The following is a 9,899-nucleotide window of genomic DNA, read 5'->3' as shown; positions in this document are numbered from 1 at the left end:
GAGAACAACACTGGAGCATCACAGTTAATTAGCTCCAGTCAACATGAGATGCTTTACAACATTTCTCACATTGGTGCTTCATCTGGGCTTTAGAATAAACATTTCCCACACTCTGCATGAAGAAAATAACTAGAAAATATATAGCTTAGTCATTCAAAATATGGAGGTATTTCAGACAGTCTTTCCTGCATCAGAGAAGAGATTTTAAATCATTTCCATAAAAACAAAGATTAAACCACTGAACAGGGTGGTTTGTAATCCTATTTGCTTAGCATTTGGGGGGGTTAATATCTATTCTTAATCATCAAATCATACATATTGCTTTTTAAAAGATCTTTCAGCCTTTCTGTGTTTACTGTAATTTTTGTGTACTTTAGTTATCTGTTACGCAAGAGAACTGTCTGCTCTGTAAAGGCATCATATAAAAATCTCCATTTAATGCATTATAAATAATGAAGTGCTACATTATAATAATTATTTCCATATTAACTGAATGCACAGCTGAGTTACCTGTATTAAACATCTACACTTTGCTTAATGCCTTTAAATAGCATCTGATTCTGTCTTCTTATTGCAACTATTCAACTAATGTTCTGGCCCAGAGGAGGCTGCAGAGTTTACTTCTATAAGGCCAGTTACTTGCCAGGGAGAAGCACCCTATGTGATGCATTTTATTTATTTCACTTAATTTTCATTGTACAATATAGGTATTTAAAAGGTTAAGACTCTTTGCATCATGCATTTCAAACAGGCATGTAAAATTTACTTTTTTTTACACTCTCAGAAAGGCACTAAACAGATTCCCATTTTACCTAATGGCTGAGATGAAGTGTCTAAAATGCTTTCTTTCCAAAGAAGTGACTGTAACTTCACTTTTGTGAAGAACGCCCAAGCTTGTCCATGGATTACTATTAGTAAATACATCAGAATATAGTATTTGCTTTAAAATGTGTTATTTTAAAATCTGGGATTTATTATTCACTGTGTACATATTTATAAATATATCCTATTTTTGAGGGCAGAGGCAGTGCTTCCAAGCTCAGATGCTTGGTTTTAAACCAGGATGTATGTTAGAGAATACAAAAGACAAAAAAATCTTTTGTCTAAAAAGCCACACTGAGCGGAACAGCTTTCTTGTGAACTTTCTGAATCCTGACAACATATTTTCCTCAGACATTATTTATTATTTGTTCACTGTTTGTTGCTCTTCACATTGTAACAACAAATAAGTAGTACTAAGACATTTTCTGCCCGTCAGTTGTAAATGTACCAGAGCCAACCGAATAGGGGCCACCTTTATTGCAAAACTGAATGGGGTTTGGGGATGGGATTAATTAGGAGAAGGGAATGTAAGGACTCCTACTTTAAGAGGCAACTACCTTGTATCATTAGTTTGCTCGTTTCTGAAAAAAAAAAGAAACAAACAAAAAACCCAACCCAAATACCCTTGCAACAAAAATTGAAAGCAGAATTAAGTGCATTTTCACAGACTGCTCTTTAGCCTCTCTGAAGTTTCATTTGTATTTAATAGAGCATACTACAATAGAGCATATGCCTTCAAATTATTTAATGCTCCTATTACAGGAGATATTCAAAACTGACCAGCAGGACAATTGTGCCATTCATGTTCATATTTCAATTAAACATTTCTGAATGTGACACTGCTTGCTTGTAAAGACCCCAATGTTCTTAACACTGAGGGCAATTTTATGATCAGTGGTTAGTGAAAAATTACACTGCTGACACTATTTTTTAGTAAATACAATGTCAGTGCCATAACGCCAACTTTGAATACTAAAGTAGTCACAAAATTGTCTCTGAATTCATGGTTTCTTAAAGCAAATATATCTCAGGGAAAGGTCAAACGGTTTAGGTAAAAGTATTTTAATCCTTTGGATAGACAAAGTTGTAAAGGGAATGATGTGAAGTTCTGGAAAGTTGAGATTAGACTTTGGCTCAAGAGGATATACTGTATGAGCAAATTTTTAAACAGAAGTTTCAATCACATCATTTGTCATAATTTTCAACAGGCAAAACTGTCTGTTGCTAATGAGGAGAGAATCTGGTGCAGTGTGTACAACTGAAAAGAAAAACATTTGAAGAAAAAAAATCACAAGCACAGAGCAGTCTATCAAACACTTCTATCTAGAAAATACTGGTGCTTAATTCTGGTCTTCTTCATGCTCCTTGGCTGAGGATCAAAATTCTTATTTGGACAAAACTCTCACAGCTGTCTTTCTCTAGATTTTTGCCTAAGCAGAAGTGACAAGAATTTGCCATTTTGTACACCAGCCTGGTTTTCTGCTCTCTCATACAAATTTTAAGCCACTGGCTTCAGCTGAATTATTTTTGGTACACATTATTGAATGTGAAAGAGCTGATCCCTTGGATTATACATTTTATTTACATAATGTAAATGTAACTCTAAGTCTTTTCAAGAAATTACAGCTAATGAAGCCTAGGAAATTTATTGATGGACTGGGGAAATCTTTCTGCTCTAATCTTCTCTTTTATGTGTTACTTATTGTAATAGAATCAACAAAAACAACAGAACTGGGAAAGGAAGTAGAAGAAAGAAAACTCAGAACTGCAGGAAAGTCTATTTTTCCATTAATGGCTAAGCATGCAGGCACAAAGGCACAGAAGACAGCAATGCAGGGATGAAATATTCTATACAGAGTACTACTAGTCAGAATTAAATGAATGAGCCATATGAAATCCTGCTTCAACTTTTATATTAGTATAAAGAAACCTGTTTTTTAAAGGGTGCTGCATACAATTATGAGAAGAAACTGAAGCAACGTAAATGTTAGTGTTACAAGTAAACAAACAATAAATGAATGAATGAACATTACACGATAATCGATTTAGAAAATCTAACTGGGCCTGATCCTGAAGCCTGTTTTGGGTAAGATTTCCATAAATATGGTATTTGGCTGTACAAACTGCAGGACTTGGATCTAACAGCTGTGTCTGCAATTCTTTTATTAAAAAGACAAATTAATATATTTAACTTTTAACATTTTCTTAAATAAAACAGCTCTTTTGCCATAACAAAGTATTTATCTTTCTCGGATAAACATCTCTTTTAAGACCATGCCTTTTAACTTTTAAGGTCTTAAAAAGATTTCTTACGCAACTTCATGAACAGATGCCTAAATGAGATGGGGAACCAAAGACAGAGTGCTGGTAAAATACAGAGCTCACCGATCTTATTTGTATTTATTAACAAGAAACATATGGAAAGATGCTACAACCCCCCTTTATTTGCCCAATCAGTTCAATGGAACTACCTGCATCGGTGAGGAGAGCAGAATTTTGGTCAAATACGGGCTCAGCTGGACCTTTAAAAAGAGCACAGAAGGGGAGAAAACTCTAGAGGAGTGTTTCCCCTGGGAAGAGAGTGGCTTATTGCCAAAGCAGAAACATAAAAATTGAATTTGAAATACACAGATCTTACGTAATCAGCTGAAGTCAAGGAAGTTCAGGCACAGTGTGAAGACCCACTTATATGCTGCATTTGGTTGGGGAGGGGATGATATGTACCTTTCTCCCAGACTTGACTGCGGACAAAAAACCCTCTGAAGGACCATTTGTTTGATCTCTGGTGGCTGAGTATCCACCTTGGGCTTTCTCCTTATGTATGGATCTACTGAGACGTGCTGCTACTGAATTCAACGAAATTGAGCCCTAACTGTGATTGGGATATGAGGACACATAATTAGCTGTGTTAGAAAACTGACCCTCAGTCTTTCATTAAGATGGAATTTTACCCTGTAAAATATGAATGAGTAAAGACATTTTAATCAGGAAAATAAAATAACCAAATTATTCTCCTCTGTTGTTATTTTTACACTGCAATGAGACAATGGTAGGGAAACTCACTTTAGGTGATATCACTTAATTAGGAAAAGCATCCTAATCAGATCCCCCTCCAATTGCAATAACTGTAGGGAGTCAAGTACATTTCTCTATCAATGTAGCAAGCTGCAGTGAAGTATAGATATTGATATTTTAAATTGTGATACAAAACCAATAGCAGAGAAGGCACAAACACTAAGAAAGCAAACTCCTATTCTCTATAGTCCCAATTTCAGGATTGCTTCTAAAAGATATATGCTATAGCTTTTATGACATTTCTGCACCTCCACTTACTAAAATAACGTCAGGATCAGTGCTTCCATAGCCAGGACTCAATGGCTAATGAGGGCCATGGCACACAGACTATTCCCATTGGTGACTCAATATGAGTAACCGAGACCATCTCAGTCCTTGCATTTTCCTGATATTTCTGTCCATATCACTTGCTATTATACATTACATATGGGAAACCTGGAGCAGGATATAGACACAGAGAGGATCTCTTGCTGGAAGGTCCATGTGGTTAGCAGCTATATTGCCTGGTACTTTTGGAAGCACAGTATTCCCACACCCTCTGATTCAATGCAGTCCTTTTTTGGTGACTGTGGATTAATGCTACAGTTAAGCCTTCTATATTTATAAGTATGCTTATGGTTTCCCTCTCTACATTTATCTCCAATACTATGAGTGCCTATTAATGATAGCATTCCACACCATTCAATTCTTTGCATAGGAAAAGTAGCTTTGGCTTACAGTGCCTGATACTCTGCCTTCTGCACAGGACTACTGCAAAGCCCAGGAACTTCAGAAATCCCCTTCAATTTCAGAGTAAATCTTAGGGTTTATTTCAGTGAAATGGGTTTTCAGTGAGGCACCTCCTCCCTAAGTACAAGTAGCCATGCATAATAAAAGCCATACAGAATGGGAAGGGAAATAAATACTAAAGTACTACCAATTACATGCAATTAGTTGCATTGCCAACACCAATCATTGAAAAGTTACAAAACAGGCTTTAAAATAACAATTTTTAACATATGTGTAGGATCCTGTTTATGCATTTACTAAATTTGAGTGTTTGGTTTCCCCCCCCAGTTTTTCTAAGCAAACAGCAGTTAGTAACTCCAGGATTACTTTGAAAAAAAAAACATCAATGCTCATATATTGGCTACACAGTGTATGGCAGATTTTAAAAAAAGTTTTTGATAAGGTTCTTCACTGAAGACTCTGAAATGAAGCTGTTCTGGCATAAGAGTGTAGGTTGTCTGCTGAAAGGACAGGAATAAATGTCTAGCTTCTACCACGTTGATGAAAAATATGGAAGTAGGTTACCAGTATGTTCTAGTTACCTGTCCAGAATACTCATAAATGATGAGAAAAAGGGGGATGCCATGAGAAAAGAAAGACCATTGCTGATATTCAAGCTCTTCAAAACTAAAGCTGATATGGAGAGTTGTAGAAAGATCTCAAGACATTTACTAAGTGGCCACTAAAATGGCTGATGAACCTAATGTTGATCTATGCAAAGTAACAGACCTGAAGAAAAATAATGCTCTTACATAGAGTCCTATGTACACAAAGATGGGCTCTAAATTAACCAGCTGGGCAGGAAGGAGCTCTTGGCAGACCTTTTGTATAGTCCTCTGAAAATATGAGCTCAATGGTCAGTAATGACACACGCAGTAAATGATACGTTAGGAATTACTGGAGGGGATAGAGAACAAAACAGAAAGTATCTCCACGTCAGTGAATGAATCCATACTGCAGCCACATATTAATATAAATAATAGCCCTACAGTGAACCCACCTGTCATGGTTTAACCTCAGGCAGCAACCAAGCACCATCCAGCCGCTCGCTCACTCCCCCCCGGTGGGATGGAGGAGAGAATAGGAAAAGCAAAAGTGAGAAAACTCGTGGGCTGAGATAAAGACAGTTTAATAGGTAAAGCAAAAGCCATGCAGGCAAGCAAAGCAAAACAAGGAATTCATTCACTACTTCCCGTTGGCAGGCAGGTGTTCAGCCATCTCCAGGAAAGCAGGGCTCCATCACGCCTAACGGTTACTTGGGAAGACAAAACACCATCACTCCAAATGTCCCCCCCTTCCTCCTTCTTTCCCCAGCTTTATATGCTGAGCATGACGCCATATGGTGTGGAATATCCCTGTGGTCAGCTGGGGTCAGCTGTCCCAGCCGTGTCCCCTCCCAACTCCTTGTGTACCCCCAGCCTACTCGCTGGTGGGGTGGGGTGAGCAGCAGAAAAGGCCTTGACTGTGTGTAAGCACTGCTCAGCAGTAACGAAAACATCCCTGTGTTATCAACACTGTTTCCAGCACAAATCCAAAACATAGCCCCATACTAGCTACTATGAAGAAAATTAACTCTGTCCCAGCCAAAATCAGCACACCACCACAAAGGAATATAGCAAGGCTACAATGGATTCAGAAAAAAGAAAAGGTCAGAATTATCAGAAGGTTAACATATTTTCTTATCAAGTCTTAGTTTAATACATTAAGACTATTCAGCTTGGAAACCAAGACATGTAAAGAATTACGAAGAAGGTGAATAAGGAAGAACTATAGGACATCCAGGGAAAGGATGAGGTAGCAGGTTTAAAAGTAATAAGAAGAAATGCTGCCTAATCTTACTGTGGAATTTGTTGATGCAGGATTTTGTGAGGCCAGGAGTACAAAGAGGTTAAATAAAAGCCAGACAAATTTATGGAAGGAAACTCTTCATGTGGTTACTAGCCACAACATGACCTCAGTGCAACTTTCTGCTCAGGAAATCATTAAACCATTGCTTGCTTAGATGTGGAAGTAACACCACAGTAGTACCACGCTGTACTTCCCCTATCTATTAGATTCTGAAAGTTTGCTACTGAACATTGTCAGACACTGCGTTCTGGATGAGCTAGATCTGATCCAACACAGCCGTTTTCTGGTTACATTCACATGAGAATGTTCTGTAAAAATGAAAGGTGGTATTTTCATGTAGTCACATATTTCCAGAAAACAGAAATTTAGGCTAAACATAAATATTAGGAGTTTCCTGATAAAATCACAAGATGTGAAAATGCCCATGTGACAGCCTGGAGAATCTGTATATAATGTAAACATTCTCATTGATTTTATTAAACCACTATGCCATTGCTTTATCTTAAAGGCTGTAGAATTGGCTATTTTTCATCATGGCTCTGCCGCGTATCTACCTAATGAGAAACAATCAAAAGTAATTTTGAAGCAATGGAATGGCCATATCCCGCCTGAAAACATTTATTTCCAGCCTTTCTGAAGGATTTGGAAAAAGAACAGGAGCTAACAGGACTACTTTTAAACCACACAGTTTGAAAGACTTCAGGGTCACTCAAAGGTAACTTGCAGACAGACAAAGGATGCTGGGGCAGAACAGATGGGCGTACTTCCAAAGCAGAATGATCTGTTTAACTGCAAGATCAGCTGAAGGAAAAAGAAAATGGATATACAGAAGGGAAATTCTACAATTCAGGGAAAAGCTTATGAGGGCAGGATAGGAAAGGCAAAGATTTCTGCAGAGGTACTGTCATCTGAATGTGGAGGACACACAAGACTGATGAGGTGAAGAAACACATGTCAAGGTTTGTTATTTTTGTCTACAGCTGTATTAGTCCAGGTATAGAGTGACCGATTTTGAAATCTTCACAAACTTCGTGTTGCCTTACTTTAACTGTTACATATGGCCAGGAAGTGATAAACTGGAGCCTGGAAAGTTGGAGCTCAGGGTACTCACTTTAATGAGAAACCTGGTAAGCCAAAGCTGCTCTTGCAGGCTTATGGCAGGTGGCCAGCAAGAACCCATTTTTGTAAAGGGATTAAAGACGGAAAGCAGATGCCTAGGATACATGTCAGAGATGTCAAGGAAAGAAGCAGTGCTGCAGCTTACTGAGACTAAGGGAAGCTTAAGAGCAAACTGATCCAAAAGGCTAGGACCCAATCACAGAGTGTCTAGCGGGATGAGCTTTAGTAGGACTGAGTGACAGAGTCAGTGAAATAAAGATTTGAACAGGGGAGAGCAGAAAGCTTTGAGGACTGGAATTTGACTGCCTGTTTGTATACAGCCTGACAGGCTGCAATGCTAATCTCCTCTAGCCAACAGACTGAAGGAGAAAGTGCAAGCCACTACTGACTGTTCCTGGATTCAGTGGTCATCTTGGGTGCATGTGGCCAACGCTGGGAGAGAGCACCCTCCCCTCTGGCTTCCACTGGGCATGGAGTGACTGCTGCAGAGCAGTCACTTTGCTCATGCCCCCTGTACATCCAGACTGTCAGGTTAATGTAGGAAAAAACTCCCTTTGCAGACCCTCTGCTCTACAATGAGTTTCACCTAAACAAATGTGCTTTTATCGCTCAACGTTAAAAGTGATGTTCTGCAATGTGTACACTACCCATACATTTTACTTGTAGCATGTACTGACTAACTGATGCTTTGAGGTTTTCCATTTAAATAGAAAGATCTACAACTCAATCCGAATCTGCCACTCAGTTATGCCTTATTTAGAATGACCGAAAGTTCTTTTTGTCAGCTTTTCTAACCTCGCACATCTGAAGCATCCTCTGAATAAGCTGATATTCTAAAATATCTTTGAAGCTTAATTTCTAAACAGACCATCATTTCCACATGTTCATTTACAAGGGTGTCTTAGTTTGATCCTCTGTATATTCTAGGTTAACACAAACATGTAATGTTCATGTTGTAGCAGTGGTGGTCTAAGGGTGTAAGTGAGAGCAGATGGAGCTGGGAAAAGCAGAAAGCTTCTGAGCACAAAGCCTTGAATTGTCTGCTTTTTTCCTAAACAGTGGGTCTAATCAAAGATGCTATCTCTACAAATCTCATTTCACATGTCACAGACCTGTACACTGTTACACTGGAAAACATACTTCTAAAAAGTAACATTTCCTAGCTAAAACACTTATGTATTTTCATGCTCGTTTTCACTGTCAGAAAATGATGAAACCATAAATAATATTTTAGATCTACACTAATCTCAGTAAATATATTTACTGTATTTTTTGAAGTTACTAGAAAGTCTTTATTTGATTTTATCTAATTATCACATAAATGCAGGAACATTAAGTGGGCTGATGTCAGCAATCAGGACTGCTTGTTACACAACATCAGTAACAGGGGCTCAGGTATGAAACAACTGTAATTATAGGTATTTAGCCAAAATGTATGTCAGTTCTAACTGATTAGCTGTGTAAGTCTTTATAAGTAATTGAAATACTTTATAAATAAAAATCACAAACTTGGCAACCAACAATATAGACATAATATAGAATTTTGATTGATTGTACAATGATACTTAATTCTCTGTCTTTTTCTTCACTTCTGCTGATTGTTGCAAGCTTGTTCCTTCTTAGAATTTCCTTATTGAATATTTTTGTCTTCCTCTGTGTCTTTAGTTTGTTTGGTTTGGGATTAACATAATGGCTAAGGGAAGATAAGTCTACATAACGTTCAGCATACATCTATCTTGCACGCCCATTAAAACTTGATTCTAACATGGCAGGCATAAAAATAGCGTCTCAAAAATATTTCATCATGGTTTCCTCAAGCTCTACAGTACAACTAGCCTGTAATTTTCAATGGACTCATCAGCATGTGCATCATTCTGTCAAATGTTGTGCTGCTAAGGCATTTATCCATTCAACACTGTGTTGCGGCTATTGCCAACTGATGTAGCTAGGTTGTCATGGTGCAAACCAACCTTTACCAATATTTAAGTAATTGTTCTCTTTCTTAGGAATAAAGGTTAACTGTTGCTTTTAAACTAGGGATCCAAAAATACAGACAAGCTGCAATGAGATATATGCCATATCAGAGTAATATAGGTATACTGATGTAATATCAAATACTTACTGTCCATCGAGACCAGCCACAGTTCATCAGCTATGTGATTGCATTAACTGATCTATAGAAAAATGTTTTTCTCTGGAGGCATATGAAAAATATGTTTTGATTAATGCCAGTTACATCACATTTTATAACCACACTGAATCACTGC

The sequence above is a fragment of the Ciconia boyciana genome, chromosome 6 (assembly GCF_034638445.1).
Source record: "Ciconia boyciana chromosome 6, ASM3463844v1, whole genome shotgun sequence".
In the NCBI taxonomy this organism is placed as follows: domain Eukaryota; kingdom Metazoa; phylum Chordata; class Aves; order Ciconiiformes; family Ciconiidae; genus Ciconia; species Ciconia boyciana.
This window is presented reverse-complemented; position numbering follows the sequence as displayed.